Source organism: Leiobunum rupestre, chromosome 8, assembly GCF_980474605.1.
Source record: "Leiobunum rupestre chromosome 8, qqLeiRupe1.1.hap1, whole genome shotgun sequence".
Lineage (NCBI taxonomy): Eukaryota > Metazoa > Arthropoda > Arachnida > Opiliones > Sclerosomatidae > Leiobunum > Leiobunum rupestre.
Window position 1 is genome coordinate 33,581,073 of NC_143391.1, and position 17,671 is coordinate 33,598,743.

Sequence of the window (17,671 nt, forward strand, 5' to 3'; positions counted from 1 at the left end):
CCTTTCAAGTTCTAAATAAGCGCGACTAAAAATGTCGAGAAAGTAAAACGGGAGGGCCGACGATAAAATGAGATCGAAAATAAATATCGGAAGAAAGGCGCAGTCGAAGAAGATTTTAGTTTGGGAGAGAATAATTTTCGCGTTTAGCCAAAAACCGCGACTGGCAAGGCATAAATTTAACGTTACATAAAAAGCTTTTTTCCTGTTTCGACAGTTGGGAAAAATAAAACAGGAAAAAAATGAGAGTGGATATTGTCTACTCCATCCGTCAAATTAAAGTAGGCAGAGATTTTATTTCCGGTAAACACTTCTTAAAACAGTCCACCACCCCCAAAAAATAGGTTGCAATTTTTTCTGGAACAAAATCCTTAGTACAAAAAATGGCTTTGTGAGAAAATGAAAATTTTGATGAAAACTTTTGAAATATAGCAGTCTTTAAAGCAATAATAATACCAAAAGTCTATAAATAACGGAGTTAGCCACCGTATAAAACGCAATTACTTCAACAGGGTTGCCACAGTTTTTTCACAATCAAATTCCCTGACTTTTCTAGGTTCTCTCTGACCAGCTCCGGACATTTTCCCTGACTTATTCAGCTTTTGTACAAACTTTCCGGAATTTAATTCCCTGACATTTCTAGGTTTTCCCTGACCAAATTGACAAATTTTCCCTGACCATTTTTGTAGAAAAATGAATGTTTTGAGGTTAAATCTTGAAAAATATTGATTATGTATTTTTAATACATCTTTCCAAAATTTATTTGCCGTTTTTTTTTTGGGGTCATTTAAAAATTTCCTTACTTTTTTGGACCATTTTAAAATTCCCTGACTATTCCCCGACCATTTGGAATCATTTTCAAATTTCCTGACTTTTCCAGGTCGTGTTATTTTGTGCGAAAATTTTAAATTTTTTACCCTAAATTTTAGTAAAGGTTTTCTATTTGCTACCTAAATTAAATTCCCTGACATTTCCCTGATTTTAGACTAATTTTAAAAATCCCCGACTTTTCCCCGATTCTAGACTAATTTTAAAAATCCCCGACTTTTCTCCGATTCTAGACTAATTTTAAAAATCCCCGACTTTTCCCCGATTCTAGACTAATTTTAAAAATCCCCGACTTTTCCCCGATTCTAGACTAATTTTTAAATTTCCCTGATTTTAGACTAATTTTTAAATTTCCCCGACTTTTCCCTGATTTTAGACTAATTTTAAAAATCCCTGACTTTTCCCCGATTCTAGACTAATTTTAAAATTTCCGACTTTTCCCCGATTCTAGACTAATTTTAAAATTTCCGACTTTTCCCCGATTCTAGACTAATTTTAAAATTTCCCCGACTTTTCCAGGAATTCCAAGTTTTCCAGGTACCATGGCAACCCTGTTCAATGAAAATTTCGACCGAAAGCTCAACTAAGTACGATGATGAAAATGCTCAGTGACTCAAGTACAATGGACGTCTAGGTTTCGTCTAGACCGTTAATTTCGTCTGAGAAAAATGAAGGCGAAAATGTAAATTAATCGATAAGAATTAATCATATACGTAGCGCGACAAATACGAAGAGCAAAACGAGCCATCTCGAGTGACGAGCCAGTAATTGGTGGCTGCCCCACTTTAGTCGTAATATGACATCCTCGCTTATACGAAGTGCAGGTAAATTAGAAGGCGAACGAACAATACGAGAGAAATGGGATGTGGGGGAAGGCGAAGCTTAGCCTACAACATAAATAGCGTATGAAAAAAAGAGGGAGAGTTGCCCCAGTTGATTTGATATCTCAATGCGGGGCAAATATCGATTTTTGGGATGAGGTCAAAAAGTACGGGCAATTCCGAAGTGTGACCCACTTTGTAGCGAAAGCGCTCTCTCTTTCTAGCGTGCACTGCGCTGTCGCGCTAAGCCTTTCCTATTCGATCCCAGCGTCTCCGCACGTACCGCGCCCTATTCTCGCTACGCGCCTTATGCCAACTCTCGTAAGCTTAAATATAATGAGACCATTTGGAAATTTATTTAAATAGACGATTACGGAATAAAAAATCGCCATCTGCCGGCTAAGTACTTCATTACGTTTATAGTTGATACCCAGCGCAACACCAAAGGTTTTGAACATTCATTGGTTTAACCTTAAAAATCGGAAAATCCATGTTTTAAAAGTAATTTCAAAATGGAAACTTATATTTTGCTCTGGTACGAGGTCTCCCCGTCATGCTCTTTATCAAGCGAATTAAATTAATTATCAACAAAGAAGGTAATAGCCCTTTAAAGGCCGACTACATAGATCTTCGGTTTACTCTGTCTTTCACTGGAAGTAGGCTTACTGTAATACACGTGTGTCATGCAGTCAGGCTACTTCCAGCGAAAGACAGAGTTAACCGAAGATTTATGTAGTCGGCCTTTAAATAAAAGATAATTCATAGCCGATTATAGAGTTTGTGCCGCTGCTACTGGACATATAATAGGTTTGTCTATGGTTACTCTTTATACTGCCAAAGATGAGAATTTCCTATGCATAGATCTGGCAGCATTTTACAACAGGGGGGGCAAGACAGTCAGAGAGGGGTTTATTTAACCGCCTATTGTAGTTACAATTCCTACCATATTTCAATGTTTGTAAACTGTTTTTTGGAAAAAAACTGTCTTAACAAAAATAATTTTGTTAAGTTTGTAATTATAAATTAATAATTCTTAGCTATTCGCGCAAGAATGGTAGGCATCACTATACTTTCCGACTGCGCTTTGAAAACCAAATTACCAAGATAATTCTTCGCGACTTTACGCGCCCCTGGCCTTCCATCATCCAGAAAAGAGTGGATGCCGTCCAAATTTAATTGGGTAGCACTTAGCTACTAGCGTTGCTATGACGACCATTCTTTTGCGCCGAAAATTATTCCTCGCCTCGCCCTAGATAACTATCCCCCCCCCCCCTTGCAGGCGGAAGATCTCTTACCTAAATATCGCAAATTCAATTCGAAATATTAGGCTGAACAGTTCTTTTTTAGATGTCCGTTGGGGAGGGGGAATGGAGATCGGGTGTGTTTGAGATCGAGCGTAGGATGAGAGTTCTGTTTATCATAATAAGCGGGGATCCTTCCACGAAATTATTTCAAAAGAGCTTTGCAGCAGACGAGATTCGATCGATGTCAGACGAACATCCTTGGGACTGTTGCTGGTTGTTCTCCGACTATAATTAGAAGTGTCGGCACACGGCATAGACTACAATGACCGAAACTGGAACGCTGGATGTGATCACAATGGGAGATGAGCCACGAAATTTATTAAATTTTAACCCCACCTTTTAAAATACTACGCATTTGGCTGGGGACTGCATTAGTATAATGGGAAGAGGCATCTTTTAAATTAATTGCAAATCTACCAAGTAAAAGGTGAAAGGCTTCGAATTTTGTAACGGACGGAGGCTGTAAAATTTTAAGCTTTTAATGGATAAATGACCACACCACACCTGAAACTCATTTTTGGTAAATTTTGGTCTTCCAAAACATATTGGAGATGTCAACGTCACAAATTGTAATCCAGTGTTAAATTAGGATGGATAATTAAACCAAAATATTAAAAAATGTACTAATCTCCGAAAATATAAAAACTGATAATTGAGTGGTTGTCAAAAATTGAATACGTCGAACTAAATAATTTATTTTACGTTTAACTTTCGTAACTTTTACTACTTTTTGTAACTCTAGATTAATTTAGAATGTAGTTAAATTTTTTTCTGTTTTTTTTTTGTTTGTATACGCTCTCTTTGTTCACTTTTTTATAATTTGTTAACTACAAGTAGCTATTATAACACATCCTTTATAAAATTGTATATATTTATAAATTTATAAATAACTTCTTTATACATTTGCTTATGAATAAAAATTATAAATAAAATAAACCTCCATACCACGCACGAGTATGTTCTCATGTGGTAAAGGGACGATGTACTACTTCTGCTAATATTGATCTGTATCTTTTGTTTGCATCAATAAATCAAATTAATAATAATAATAATAATAATAATAATAACCTAAATTCTTAAAGGGCTACAGAATCAGCTCGTGATGGCATTATTCCTGGTCTATGTTCGATTATTCCTGGTCTATTTTCGAGACTAGCGCTGGAAAGTAATGCCCTATCCAAGCTTTCATCTCACTCTGCCTTCGAGTCGTTACCACCAGCTTATTTCAAATATAATTCGGTTAAGAGATGATAAGAAATAGAGTGGTAAAAGATGGTCTCTGGTCATTCTTGGAAGTTGGCAAAGTCTCTAGAGACTGTCCTGTTTGACCATTGGCTAACCCCAAATTATTTTTAGTCCTCGAGCTATCCCCCACCCTGAGACGAATAAGTCACGTAAGAAAAAATATAATAACCACATCAGCGGAAGTAAACATCCAGAATAAACGTGAATTTCGCTATCAGATCATTTTCCTTTCAACTTACGGTACAGGGTTGCCAGTTTTTTCACAATCAAATTCCCCGACTTATTTTGTGCCAAGATTAGGTATTTTTTAACATATTTTATATAGAAAAAGTTTCCCATTTACAACCGAAATTAAATTCCCCTTGACATTTCCCTGATTTTTAGACTAATTTTTAAATATCTCTGGACATTTCTCTGAATTTTATACTAATTTTTGAAATTATCTAGACATTTCCCTGATTTTTAGACTAATTTTTAAAATTTCCTGGACATTTATCTGATTTTTAGACTAATTTTTAAAATTCCCTGGAGATTTCTCTGATTTTTAGACTAATTTTTAAAATTCCCTGGACATTTCTCTGATTTTTAGACTAAATCTTAAAATTCCCTGATTTTTAAACCCATATTCAAATACCCTGACTTTTCCAGGAATTCCAGGTTTTCCAGGTACCGTGACAACCCTGATTGGCTAACCCCAAATTATTTCTAGTCCTCGAGCTAGACGAACAAGTCAAGTAAGAAAAAATTAAATAAACGTATCAGCGGAAGTAAACATCCAGAATAGACGTTAATTTCGCTATCAGACGCAACTGACGGTAAATAATTTTTGGCTGACCAACTAAATCTACCGTCTAAAGCATCTATCGAGATTACACCAACCGTGGACTATCCTACGTAAAACAATAAATGGATGGGCGAACTTGAGAACGGGGTTCAACGTTGTATTGATAGATGTCGCGACTTAACGATCCGACAAATCCCACCGGATCCCTTAATTCCTAGCCAGAAAATTCTTAAGCCTCGGGAAAAACTTTCAATATTTCTCTATTTTGCTACTTCGGGAATAGCGCTAGAATTGAAACTTTATCCTAAATCCCTCCGCGTAAATCTTCCGTCGAAGATATTTTTGCGCGAAAAACATTTGCATAAAAATTCGTCAAAGTAAAGAAGTTTGAAGGCGAATAAAAAATTATAAAAAAAACCTTTGGATTTTTTTCCGATGCTCGTAGAAGAGCAGTGAATTTTAATAGCCCGTGTATTTTTACCAGTTTCTTCTATACAACTCGCAATATTTACGTAGACGCTATTGAGATATCTTTTTCCAAATGAGCATTTGCATAAAGTCTCGCGTGGAAAAATCCGCGAAACTCAGACGGAATTTTAACGCGTAAAATAAAGATCAAAATAAACTTGCAAAGCTTATTTATGATAATAAATTCGTTGCAGCAGCGTAATAAGTCAAGAATTAAGAAGATTCTATTTCTTTAATTATTAATACTTTAAAAAATCGTTGACTTTAGTGTTGTCTTAGATCGAATAACATTGCCCATTATTACAAGTAATGATCGTTAACAATCGCTGAATAGTGTTGATTCTATTGTAAATAAATTCTAATATTCAAATTACATTTTAAAGAACATTTACACTGAGTAAGAAAATGCTTTTCAGTAGACTGAAATTTCATATAGCATTCACAGGTTAATAAATAAGTTAATTTTTAAAGTAAACCGTAAGAGTTAACAGTTATATTAAAGAAATAAGTTTTTTGTAAACTTGGGTTTTAAATAGTAAAATTTATGATTATGTAATAACGTTTAGTAAGAACATTTTCTATAAAAGTCTATATACATTCACGAGCTGACCACAGAACATTTTAAAATTCTCTAAAGGAATTTTACGAAAATATAGGAAAAAAAATTGGGAAAATATAGGAAGAAAAAATTGATTCTAAAATAAGAGAAAACTGTTGTCAACATTGTTTAAAGGGTATATAACATTAAAACAGAAGTTTATAACCGATAGAAATAGTCGCAAAATATCGTTGAACAGTGTTGGAAATAAGCATATTAAAAAACTAAGACGTTTTAAAGACTTCTAAGGGTAAAATACCAACTATTTTAATTTCTTCAGACTTTTGAGTTAAAATTTAGGCTATTATAGGAAAATTAATGAAATTATAGTAGAAAAAGGAAGGACGTTAAATTATAGGAAAAAATAGGAAATATAGGAACGGTGGTTACACCAGTTGTAACATGTTTTCAGGGGCGTCGGTTACTTTGATCGTGATCGGGCGCAATTTTCCGACGATTTCAATCTAATTGTAATTTCGTCTAAACATATATTGATATGATTCTTAGATTACACGCAATCTAGGGGCCCAGCCCTCAGCCGGTAATATTATTACAGCGACGGGGAGTCGGATCAGATTATACAGCGGCGTATTTTGACGGAGAAGAGAGTGAAACACCTGAAAATCGGAAACTAGCCACGCGGAAAAAAACCACTTTAATAAGCGGCAGGTGTTTGCAAAGAGAAATAGATCCTCGGCCATCGGCTGTGAATAGCAAAAAAAGAGGAGAGCGGATAGATCAGATAGAGCCGGGTGAAAGTGTAAAAATGGCGAACCCGGGCAGAAAATAGCGCGAGGCGCCGAATGGGGCGAAGGTTAGGGTTGGAGCGAGCGTGAAAGAGGAGATTTGGGAATCGACGTCAGTCTTACTTGCCAACCCCAAATAGGGAGCGCCGTTGAAGGGGGCCCCCTATATCGCCCGCTACCAAATTAAATAGTCGGGAAATAAAGTACCTCTCGATTTTTACGGACCAGGACCTTAAAAAAAGGGGGCCCCGCGAGGGTACGGATGAAAGTTGGGAAAAAGGGGGAGATTTTCTCACTGCAGCGCGTGCGTATTTAAACCTACAAATTTTGTATGGGAGTTGGGAAAAAAAGTCCATTTCCTTTTGATAGAGACTTCCTGCTCAAGATTTTAGTCGGAAGACCTTGGCTAAGCCTTTTTTGTTTCGCGTCAAACGATAATGAACTTGGCTTTCCTAAAAACTCTCGTCTATTACTATAATTGAGGGAGGCCCCCAACAGATTTCATCAATTAAATCTGAAACGCTCTCTTAGCGATTCGTAAGATACAAACAGTCGTACCAAATAAAAGACTTACATTTTAGAAAGAGGTTAGATAAAAACAAAACGGCCATGTTAAAAATAGACCTTTAATAAAAGAGCCTCCTCCGGTTTTATTTCCCCTCTACGTGAATGAAATATTTCCGGTTGATCGGTTACCAGATTCGCCTTGCTAGCCAAAGAAGTGAACTACAAACTATATTGTCAAACCAAGTCAACTAGAATGGACTTATTGCTAGTTTCAGGCCTAAAATATGTTGAACGAGAGTCACAAAAATCTCCGTTAGGCCTTAGTACGAGTTTTTCAGGTCGACGCAAAAATCTTCGACAGGCCCTAACACGAGTTTTTCGCGTCGACGCAAAAAACTCAGGCCTCAAAAGCCCTAACACAAGTTTTCTAATGCCGGTCCCGCTTTAAATTAGGCCAACATGTTCAGCGGTTGGCCTACCACCAGGGTATTTGTGCCCCACTAAGTTAATTTAAAGGGGGACAGGCAGAAAAAAACCTTTACCACGAATTTTTCGCGTCTACACGCTTACCCTTTCGAAACCAGCCCTTACAACGACCCTAGAAAGAGTAGCTTGTACGTCCAGGCTCTAAGTGTTAATACTTCTTAGCGAATCGCTGAATGAGTCTATTGGAGGGGTTTGATCAATCAACCTCCATTTTTTCCCGAACGTTCTTTATTAGCTCCGCACCAGCTGAATACGCGTAAAACAAAAGCCATTTTAAAATCCTTTCTTGGGGGGATAAAAGGCGGTTTTTTTTAACAGACTCGAGGAGACCTTCGGCAAGAACAAGGGCACACGCTTATCTCAAAGTAATTTCTTTTAAAATCGTTTAAAAAAACTTCACGGGGGAAAAAAGGATCCGAAAGAAAACCTTATCGTCACGCCATTTTAACGTGTTCATTCTAAATGGTATAATAGATGGAGCTCAAATCGGTTCCCTTTGCTACGTATCTAGACTATACTCGATCTATTAAATAAGGGATAGTAGCATTTTTGGGGAAAACCGGTAAGGTAACGCGGGGTTCTAATGTACGGGTAATGTTACACGGTTGAATCAACTCGGAAGGAAAACCTCTACATATCCTTCAAAAAATCAACTATTCATCGGGGATAAAATCTCTACAGCCGAAAAATACATTGTAGCGAGAATCGAAAGCGTTTCAGCCGCGTACAGAGAAGAGACTATGGGGGTCACAACCCCATTGACTCGTCAGTATGATGACATCATTATTAAAGTGAACAATTACCCCTAAAGGTTAATTGGGTATTGAAAAATTGCGGAACGGTAACGGATGGAAAATATATTTTGACGGAAACGGAATGGAAATATTCGAACGGTTAATGGTAACTGTTCTGCAAATAAGGGATAGCGTTTGCAGAGTCATTGATGTGTTTAGTTTAAAAACTCTTTACTGGTCCAAGCGCCTTTTTTCTAATCCCGTTCGTTTTGGTTTTAAATAAAAAACGATTTGCTAATTATAAAATGTGAATAATCGATAAATGATTTAAACTTTTAAGTCGTGAATGCTTAAAAGAATCGCCTTGACATTTTCCCTCAGATTTTCCTCGTAGGTCTATGGTCAGACATCATCGAAATATTAGGCGTACAAAAACAATTTCGTATTAAATACGGAAAGGGCACTAAAGGGGTGGAAGGCATTGTTCAAGCGACCCTTCAAAAAAAATGATAGATCGTGGTTTTATTATTTTTGTTAACGATTCGCGAATGGCCAACCCACGGCGTCGGAATGTACGAAACAGTACGATAGACAAGAGCGACGGAGTAGACAAATAAGTCGCGCCCCACCTGACATCGCCGCTGCACTCGGAGACGTAGCCTCACCTAACTGTCGACCAAGTATCAAGTGGCCGTCGAAAGGCCTATTACACAAACATTTTTTTTTATTCACTCTCCTGTTATTTCTACGGAACAGGTTTTATACAAAACCCAGCCAGCGTTTTTAAAAAACCGGACATTACATTTACATGGCTAAAAAAACTCCCCACGGGAGGGGGGTGGTGGTGCTTAGATTTGGCAACGTAAGAGCCCGAGTATTCACTTCCACCACCCCCCCCCCCCCGGACAATTTCAATACCCCATCTAACAACTTTTTATGAAAAGCGATTTAATGTTACGCGTTCGGAGCATGCGCCGAAACCAGACGAAGGGGGCCGCAAAGGGGGAGGAGTAGCTAGGAAAAAACTTGTTCGAGAAAGAGAAAATTTTAGCTGAGAGAGAAAAGAAATTGTAATTTCGCATTAGGCCTAATGCCGTCTAAAAATACCCAGTTAAAAAATAAATTGCGCATTTGAAATGGTGTTTTTATCTTTTTATTTTCGCGAATGCGGGCAGCGGGTTTCAAATTATGCGGGTAGCTCTAGCAATTGTTAAGCTCAGTGTTTACGTTAGTAGCTTTGTTACGTCTTCATCTATATCAGGGGTATTCACGAGAAATGTAGACAAGATGGACGCCAGACGAATGTAGTAACAAGACTGCTGACAACTCATTTCCAACATCACGTTTTGAATTTGAGCGGTTTTTTCACCTAAGACTATTTAGATTTTTTCCCCCTATATGTCAAACATTTTGGGTGTATTTTAACCATAGAAAAGTCATAACCCTTGAAATTACTTAACGTGTGGCAATTGTTAGAATTAGCCCACATACCAGGTAGAGTTAAAATTCAAGGTAAAAATCCTGTAGACTAGATAAAATTCAGCGTAAATTATTTTAAATTTTAATAAGATGCGTAAAACGTCCAGTGAGCCTAGACAAAAGTTTTAATTCCTTATCGGAATTGAATATGTTTCATTTATTTATCACTAGATAAATTCAATTCAGGATCGTAGTCGAAAACCAATGAGCTTAGCGTTAGTTTTCGGTGTAAGTAGGTATTATAAATATATTATTACTAACAAACTAATAGGACCTTTCAAGAAATTACATGATAATATAGGATTGGTCTTATAATATAAGCTTTTATACGAATTACAGGAGCACTGGACTGCCTGTACGGCTTACGAATTCGACTAGCAACGAATAATTGCATTTATAGATATATATATATACACACACTAAAGGCTTACGATCGAGCGTACTCCGCTAAATTCGTGCCTAGATAGTTTCCGAGTTACGAAAAGCCAATGTATAGAGCACGCGAAAGATAAAAGGGGAATCGGGAAAAGATAGAGAATGAGAGAGGGGAAACTCGTTTCTAAAATTAGTCGCAGGGGATCGCGCAATCCAAGAGACCCAAAAGTGGCCGCCCAAAAATAATACCGCAAGCTCAGGTGAAAATCAAAGGAGGGCGTGGGAGAGAATACGGCGCGTGCGCCACTCCGGGGCGATTACTACGCCGAACCCCTCTGCCCAACACAGGGGGGCAAGGACATCTCGGGTTAATCCATTTAGCAAAGGTTACCATTAGCTATCCCCGCTACCAACAGAAGCCATGTTTTCCGCGGATTCGACACAATCGCGTCTTGCATAGCGCTACTTTTTCACCGACAAGATGTTACGAGGTGTAATCCAGGGCCCCCACTCAAATCTTCCATTTTTTTATAGGAAAAATAGGATTATATTTCTAAAAATATAGGACTTTATAATAACACTATTTTTTACAAAATTATAGGATATGCTATTTAATTTACTAACTTTATGCATTTAAAAACCAAATATATATTTAGAGAAATAAATCTTTGATTTTCACTTAAAAAATAGAAACTATTTAACCATTTTATCACAAAAATATACTAATAATAATCAGCTAGGCTAATACCCAAGGCACCACCTTAGGCCTAAGTCATCAAGCGACTTTTGAAGCCATTAATTCAGGTGGCCGGGTTACAATGAGTAGGAGGGTGGTGGCAAGCCCTGCATGCCACGCGAGTCAACAGCTCCCTACACCTACTACTACCGTTAACCTAAACAAGTTTTTATGGAAGGGGAAACCGAAGAGCTCGGGGGAAAACCCCTATTACCAGTGGGGGAAAAACCCCTATTACCAGTGGGGAGAAAACTTAACGCAGAAGGAGTTGTTCCGAGTTTTCACCCAGTGCCACAAGCTGGGATCGAACCCACCTCCTCTTGCTGCGAGGCGAAAGTGCTAATCACTCCGCCACCCCACCTAACTATGTTAACAATAACCAAAGTATAGACTAGAATGACTTGGTATAGTAATTATAGCTAAATCTAGCAAATTAACTGAATGGCGGGATTTGAAATGGGCAAAATATCAAAATTATAGGCTTTTATAGGACTTTTGGGAGATTTTGCTAAAAATATAGGATGTTATTAGTAAAGAAAAATGTTAAATAATTTAAATTCTAAAATTAAATAGAGCTGTTATTGTTGCGTGTTTTTAGAACTATCTTATTTGTAATTTAAAAAAATGGCTAAAAATTTAAGATGAAAAGGAAATTACAGAACCATTTCAGAATTATACGAAAGCGAGCTTAGCACTAGCCTTTCATTAAAGAGATGACGTCACCTGTACCTCCAAATTATTCGTACATATTTTAAAATGTTTCATCATTGAGTAAAAATATTTGGCCTAATGAATGCCACAAACTAATTACTTCATCATCGTAGGACGCCGCGTAATTTGCATCATCCTACACGTTAAGGTTTCTACCGCCATACCGCCACGATCAACGCACAAAATTCTTTACACGATTAATATGTAGGATGTACGAAATATTTTGTTTTTTTTTAACTAATAAGTTCGAAATTTTAGCATTATATTTTTCTCTTTTTAAGAATAATTCCATAACATAAGTTTTGAAAAATTTTAGTTCTGTAAAAAAATAGGTGACTTCGTATAGGTAAATTATTTTTTGAAAATTAATATTTTTTTTAAATTTTATTTTTTTTAAGTTTAATTTTATTTCAATTTAATATTTTTTTTCAAATTTAATAGTAAATTTCATCCTTGGGCTAAGATCAAGGTGTAGTATCCTTTCGCGTCAACAAAAGAGAAGACTTAGTATAAAATGATTTTTTGAAATTTCATAGACTACTCAATATTTTCGCTAGATCAAAAGATCTAAGTATAGTATCCTTTCACGTTATCTGTGTAATCTCTTCACGTACTTCCATAAGTTTGTGCTACCGCAACTGGACTTACAACATTTTTCGTTATACTGTATAAGTTGTCATCAAAATTCTGGCAGCAGTGTTCGGCAGGGGGCAAGACAGTTGGAGATGATTTTATATAAAGATCTATTGACTCATCTTTACGACCCTTAGCTTGTCTCATTAGCATGATAGATTCAACTAAGAAGTAATCTATAAAATACTTAAGAGAATTGAACCCGCGCATAACGATTTCATTAAATGGTTAGTTTGGTCAAGCAAACTTGGATCGTAAAAAGAAAAACGTAAATTAGAATCTCGATCCGCGCGGTCGAAATTCCGCGAGAGGCATGGAGGGTTCCGGCTTGATTTGACCCAGATAACAGGAAGTTGAACGCCTAGACTGACCTTCAACTCGGGGAGAGTCGAAAACGATATAACGTAACTTATATATATTTCGGATAAGACTCCCAACCATCAGGAAACTTCCCTAAAAATGATCATTCGAAAATCCATTTAAAAAACCATTAAACTCAGCCTTTGCTATGACAATTTCTGCGTCGCGGGCAAAATGTACGTCCTAGGTTATAACCGGAAAAACAGACCTTGGCTTTTAGAAAACGAAGGGGTAATTAAGTTTAAAGCCAAGCTTGGCTTGATGAGAAAAAGACTGTAGAAAGAAAGGTTGCCTCAGTCACCATTAATTTGAGATCTGGGAGGGCGGCGAGGAGGAACGCTCATTACGAGAAACAGCGTTTTATATAGATTAGGTTTCGCTAAGCCTAGGCGCTGTGGGTTATGTGGGTACAAGGTCACCCTGTTGTTGGCCTCAAAGTTGTCACCGTCGTACAGACGCGCGCGGCAACTTCCAACTTTTTTCTCCTTCCTCGCTCGTCCCCCTCACTGCACTCCCCTTTTTTAACAATTTTTTTTCTAATACCGATCCACCCCCTTTTTACCATTTCCCGCAATTCTTTACATCGGGAGTTTTTAATAGTCCTCGTTCGTCCTTCAAAATATACGCGGCAGAAAAAATTATAATAAAGGGATTCGGTAACTAGAAAAACGGGCATTTTTAAAAATCTTCCGAAATTTCTAATTTTTTTTCGATACGCAACGAAATAAAAACTGGCGAAACTACCTAAACCAAAATGTCTATTTGCTGGTAGGGTTTTTTTCTACGAAAACGGCCGTTTTTATTGCCTCTTACCGCGTACATGACTATGGTCCCAGGCCCGCCCGTGTAGCTTCAATTTATCCAACGCAAAAAATAACGCGTCGAAAACGTTTTCGGAACGTTCCATCCCTTCGGAATTCAAAATGGGACTGGTCCACGGACGACTAAAGAAGGGTGGATAGGAAACGGAGGAATAGGAGAGAGAGAGAGAGAGAGAGAGAGAGAAAAAAAGCTCGCGCGCGAAAAAATCTAGAGGGGGAGGGAATGAAATGGAATAGAGAGAACCGGAGAAAAGGCCTATCGGGGGAGAGGGCAGGGGGTGGTACGGCGCTAGTGGCAAAAGTAACCGAAAGAAATGCGCGCGTCGGGAGGCGGGAAAAACCGAAAAGGGAGGGAAAAGAGCCGAGTGAAACGTTCGGAAAAAATGCACGCAAGCGGCGGCAGCGCCGAGCCGCGAGCGAAACGGGCCAGGGGACTAGGTTACGTCCCAGAACCCGAAGAGGCAACTAGAAACAAGGACAAAAAATGAGGATGATTTAAAAAAACTAGAGGGGGGAATTATTATACTTAAAACGAATACGTTTCGCCCCTACCGTGTAGTTTCTTAATCACGAATAAATGACAGAGGGGGGGGGGGATTTAAAAGCGAAATGGGGCCGTATTAGAGAACGATAGAAAATTATTTTTTTCATAAAAAGAACTCGTTAGGAGCGGTTCAGACCTTAGACAGAAAAAAATGGAAAATCTTACTCGGTGATCGTAATTTTTAAAAAGCTTTAGGCGGCACTGCCCAGTTACTTTCGAGTACGTAATAAAGACGAAAATGGAACGGAAAATTTAGCGAGTAAATGAAGAGGTCTTAATTGGCCGGGAAAAGTTAAAGGAAATCAAATAAAAACAAAAAAGTTTTATCGAAAGGGCGATACTTTTTGACCTACTCCGAACACTCGTAATAGGTCTCCTTTTCCGGGGCTTATTTTAGCCCCGACAGTCCGAAAAAAGCCCCCTTTAGGAGAGTCCGGGGATGGCTCGGAAGAGATTTGGCGACGAGCGAAGGAAAGAAAGAGTGGGCGCCGCCGTAGACGAGTTGGGATCCACGCGCAATTTGGCTGCCTTTCACATGGCCAATGTCCCCCCCCCCCTTTCACGGCGCGTTCAATTCATAAGCTGCATCTTTGACTCGTCGCGGATTCAAGGACTTCGCCCTCGCTCTCTGTTTGCCGCAATTTGAATTCCGACGACTGGCGGTTTTGTAGGCTTTTAAGCTCTTTCACCCCGAGAATGTTTTTCGTATATAGCTTTTACGTACATACATGGAATCCATATTTAAAATCCAACCGTTGTTTTTAAAACGGCGCATGTAGACTACACAGTACCTTAGCGTTAAAATTACCTATACCTTTTGTTTAAAACGAAAAAGTGTAAAATAGTTAATAAACCGGAAAATGACAATTATAAATTTCAGAGATTTACGGGAACCGAAACTTCTGTTCCTTAGAAATTCTTCGTTAATCCAAATTTTACATTTTTAAACGCTTTTACGTTATAAATTTTGTAGTGTCAATTAAAAGGGAATTGTGATACCTTGGGTAAAACGACTAAAAAGGTCCAGATTCAGATTATTACCATTCCAATACGTCATAGTGTAAAGTTTATACAAAGAACGTTATCTATTCAATGGCCTAATTTGAGAAATTGAAACCAAGTAACACTATATTTTATAACATTAATTTCTTTCGACTATATAAGAATGGCAGTCAAGTTTCATTATCCCTCGACTCGTTGATGACGGATATGCCAATAATTAAATTCCAATAAAACTCGTGGGAAAGTGGACAAGCTCGTTCCGTAGAAATTAAAATTGTTGTGACTAAGCTTAATTCGCGACAAGCGGCGATAACGCGTTAAAAGCTGAGAAGTTATTGACCCAGATCGCGATAGGCAAAGCAGAGCCGCGCATAGGCTTCAACAAGATAAAATACAACAACAATGAGTATACTTACGCTGGATGGCGTTGATGAATCCCTCGCAGGAACGCCTTTTCGTCCGATGGGTCCTTAGTCGTCGATGTAGCCGGTGGCCACTAATTAGGACCCCTTTAATAGTAGTCAGTGAGCGAGTGAAACGGGTAGGCCGAGGCTTACGCGTTATCCGTGTTTTACGCGCACCATAGCTAAAATCCCGAAAATACTACGATAGTGCACGACGAAATCACGATCGCGAATCGGGTCCACTGATGCGGTTTGAAATTCACAATTCGGGGATTAATATAACGCGAAATTAAGATGATTTTTGCACAAGTGTGCGGGGAATTTACTCGAATGTTTGGCAGTTTTGTAGATATCTTCGGCAGTAAAGAGAACGCGTTCGGTACGAAGACACAAGCGCGGGGTTTTCAGTCAGCTACGGCGTCTGCCGGGACCGTGTGTAGTAAGCCGCGAACGTATGGCCTAGTTTGGCGAAGGGGGAACAAAGCCGCGTACGAAACTGGGGGGACTTGAAATTGTAGCAGACAGCCTACTGACTGCGTGTGCCAATGAGAGACGCTTAGAAACTCTCCTAGTGTAGTATGCGTGCCGCCATCTAGTGAACTGCCGAGTAAACCGAAATATTCTAAAACCCCGAAATATTGTTAAATAACAAACCACCTTTTATAATATAGAAGAATACGTGAATACGTAAATTTTAAATGGCAAGTCAAATATTATTAAAAAAAAATAAATTAAACTCGTGCTTTAAAGCAAAGAAAAATGAAATAGGGCAAAGAAGTTAAACAAATCTAATAAAAAGTGTTTTTGACATTTTTAAAATGCAATAAAACTAAAAATTGATTTTGAAACACATTCTATAAAAATCTAGCTTTAAAAGCGTTCCTCGTGACCAAACCTCTCACGTTGAATTCTCGGAAAGAAACTCCGGAAACTAGGTCTTAAAATGCGAATCGATATGTCAAACGTTTAGGAAATAATACGTTTGTCAAATATTAATATTTTATTATTAATCTCGGGGGAAAAAAGGAAATTTTGTCTACTTTTAAAGGAGGTCAAAATTACGGAGTAACATCGAACCCCGCTTGACGTCAACAAGATGGCGAAATTGGAATAAAATAATGAACATAACATGTTTTCAAAAAGAAACTAGAAAAATCGTGGTACCAAATTCGTGTAAAAATTATAAAAACTGAATTAAAGTAACTTTGTTTTTTTAGATTGCGATAAAAACAAATAAATAATCGCGATTTAGTTTTATAATTGAAGGCATTGTACTAAAGTATATTCGCCTTGGAAACAATGGGATCAGATAAACTTGAGACAAAATTTAAATTAAATTGAATATAACCTCAGGTATTTGGTGTGGAACACCAAAGCTTGCAGCTCTGGCCGCTCTTGCCTTTCGCTCTAAAAATGTTTGGCGCCACTGTACAGGGAAATTTGAAAAATTGAAGGGGTCTTCCATAAAGATTGCTTTGCAGGTTATATTCCCTTTAACGTTGCAGATTCTTCCCAAAAAATATTCAAAATGATTTTAACAGAACTATAGTGTACCTTTTCATTTTGGAACGTAACAAATAACGTATATATATCTAAAGCCGTCTAAAAAATCACCGTATTCGATCTAACAATCTGAAAAACTCTAGTTGATGGAATAACCGAAAGTTGAACTTTCTTTTCGTGGGTTCAAGGGCAGCCGGCTCACGCAATTTAGAAATCTCTTGGCAGCCTTTAGGTCCTATGCTCTCTCATTTCTATTTCGCAAAAAAAACGCGTAGGCCCAGTTTTTTTACCTTTACTCGTTAGGAAATATTATTAATTTCTAGTTTCTAAGACTCTGAACTCGTTCAAATTCACACGACCTAAAGAAACACGCCATTTTCCGAGAAAGTTTTAAATATATTATGGGTGGAAAATACATTGTCCGGTGTTTTAGCTAACATTTAATTTTGCCAATACCGTTTTTGCGTCGTGTTTTTGCGGGCATTTTCTGCCACAGCTGCTAAAGCTATAAAATCGTAGCCCACCCAAAAGAAAAAAAGGTGCCCTAGCCCGGCCGACCTTGAAGGACCCCTAAAAAAGCGCCGG

General features: G+C 37.9%; 1 protein-coding gene across 3 annotated transcripts in view; it reads right to left on the reverse strand.

Moving 5' to 3' along the window:
* The window catches only part of LOC149933254 (ecdysone receptor-like), a 74,893-nt gene extending 58,740 nt beyond the window's left edge, over positions 1-16,153 (reverse strand). For 2 of the 3 annotated variants that reach the window (XR_016473133.1, XM_090157035.1), the window contains exon 1: positions 15,596-16,153. The gene's annotated coding sequence lies outside the window, so the exon portion shown is untranslated. The remainder of the gene's footprint in view (positions 1-15,595) is intronic. The other variant, XM_090157036.1, reaches the window with a different exon arrangement.
* Between the last annotated feature and the right edge of the window lie 1,518 nt (positions 16,154-17,671).